Below are 2,280 nucleotides of genomic sequence, written 5' to 3'. Positions count from 1 at the left end.
TGTAAACAGGAGAATCACTAAGAGTCTGATCTAGTAGTGAGACCCTGAACATCCTGTAGACCCTTCCCTAAAATTAAAAAACAAACAAACAAACAAAAAAAAAAAAACCAAACTTCCCAAAAATTCCGCCAAATAGCTCAGCGGATTAAAGCGCCTGTTTAGGCAGACGCAGGGGCTGGGGATAGGATCCCCGGGCCTGTCCTGCAGGCCCTGCTTCCGGGGTTTGTTGAGACTGTGATTGAGACTGGGCTTGGTGACACCCACCTATAATCCTGGCACTTGGGAGTCTGTAAACAGGAGGATCACTACGAGTCCGATCTGCGCAGTGAGACCCTGTACACTGTTTACACCTTGTCCTAAAAAAAGAAAAGAAAAAAAAATTCCAGTTTGCTTAAAAATTAGTTTTTAAGGTCGTTTTGGCAGAGATTGTCTAGTCACCTTTACTGCTTAATTCACCTTTAGATCCTTAATTCACTCAAGATCGTAACACATCTAGAAAAACTGCAAAAACAAAGACCTTTCACTTGCATCTGTCCTCGCAGGTGAGTATAGGCTGTAACTCATCTCTGGCTATCAAGATGTAAGCGGAGCTGGGTTTCCAGGGAGCCGACTCCCCCGGGGTGGTAGACGTTATTGCCTTATCCTTTCCCTTTCTGCTGATGTTAAACTTTAGCAATCAGGTTGGCTTGTGAGGGTGGAAGCTCATAAAGATGATGGTGCTAAAAGACAGGAGTCCAAGTCCCTGAAGGGTTGGTGGAGCCAGCTCCCTTCATGGGACTGGAAGTTGTGCTGTCTCAGAGACCAGGAAGGCCCCACATGTGGTTTAACACCCTACCACTGCTGCCTGAAAAGTGGATGTTTTTATTCTTGGCAGGGCATGGTGGGACACACCTGTGGTCCTAGCACTTGAGAGGCTGAGGCAGAGAGATCACTGTGAGTTCGAGGCCAGCTTGAACTACATAGTGAGAACCTAAACCTCCTTAAAAAATTATTTTCCAAGTGGAATTTTGCAGATGAAGTCTAATAGAAGAATGCAGCATGCGTATGAGAAGAGGGATTGGATTGCAGGCAACCAGTATCTAGGTGGTCCCTGTTTCTCTCTAAATTCTGGTGTCCCCACAGTGGGCAGTCACTGAGATAAACAGCAAGTAGGAGAAGAATGTCCCACATTTGTGACAGGTTAAGTGGGGACAGTGACAACCCCAAGAAGCCCCTTTTGAACTAGAACTTGCTATGCTGGAAGAAGGCAATGTCATGTCTCTAAAAACACAAAGATTTCTGCAGTAACATTTCTTCTTATGTTATTTCCCTATAGTAATCAATAACTTACCCTGAAACTGATGACATAGGAAAAGAAATACTAAACAGTTTATAGCTTTTTTTTTTTTTTTTTTTTTTTTTCCAGAAGGCTAGGAAATATTTTATTGGCAATCAGGGACACAGCCATAAGAGGGAAGTGCACAAGACTGCAAACTAAAACCCACTAGTCAGCAAGGGCCCGTTGGGCCAGGAACACTGCATCCTGGGGTCCTCAGTCTCCCATCCGTAAATACACAACACAGGGGATCCAAGACAGGAGGTAACGGCTCATGTGTCCCAGCCAGTGACAGAATATATACTTCACTATGAGTGACAGCGTAGGGAGGTACAGAGGAGGGAAGACTCATCATTGCCTAAGACCACCTCCTCCTCTCAGAGCCAACCCCAGGTGGAGGACAGAACCACCTAGAATCTTGTAGTCACTGCTGTCTTCTCATCATTCATCTGTTTGCCGCTATAGATGAGCCGCTGCTGTTGTGGCGGGATTCCCTCTTTCTCCTCTACATGCTCCTTGATTCGCTCCACATTGTCTGTAGGTTCAGTGTCAATCTCAACCTCCTTTCCTGTCAGTGTCTTCACTTTAATTAGCATCTTCTTCCCTGGTTGAGGTGGTGTGCGGATAAATTGGGGCATTTCCCACTGCGGGCAAAGCTTCGGCTTCCCAGCACGCCTAAGAAAGTCGAGTTCATAGCTTTTTGTTTGTTTTTTTTCAGCACTAGCTTGAACCCAGGGCCTTTTGTTTGGGAGGCAAGCGCTCTACTATTGAGCTGTAACAACAGCCCTGGCCCCCACGGTTCTTTTTCAGTTCTTCCTTCCTCAACAATTGGCCAGAAATAGAGATATTTTTTGCAGAACTGGGGATTGAACTCAGGCCCTTACACTTGCCAGGGAAGTGCTTATTTTACTGAGCCATCTCCCTGGCCTCTAGAAATCAAGAGTTGATATATGGTGCTTGCCTAA

The 2,280-nt window shown here is 45.7% G+C and overlaps 1 pseudogene; it reads right to left on the bottom strand.

The window, feature by feature from the left end:
- Positions 1–1,648: 1,648 nt before the first annotated feature.
- LOC101586587 lies at positions 1,649–1,940 on the bottom strand (annotated as a pseudogene).
- Positions 1,941–2,280: the final 340 nt, after the last annotated feature.

The sequence above is a fragment of the Octodon degus genome, unplaced genomic scaffold, assembly GCF_000260255.1.
Source record: "Octodon degus isolate 3935 unplaced genomic scaffold, OctDeg1.0 scaffold00015, whole genome shotgun sequence".
NCBI lineage: Eukaryota > Metazoa > Chordata > Mammalia > Rodentia > Octodontidae > Octodon > Octodon degus.
Note: the sequence above shows the minus strand (reverse complement) of the source record. Positions and strands in the feature narration are given on the sequence as shown.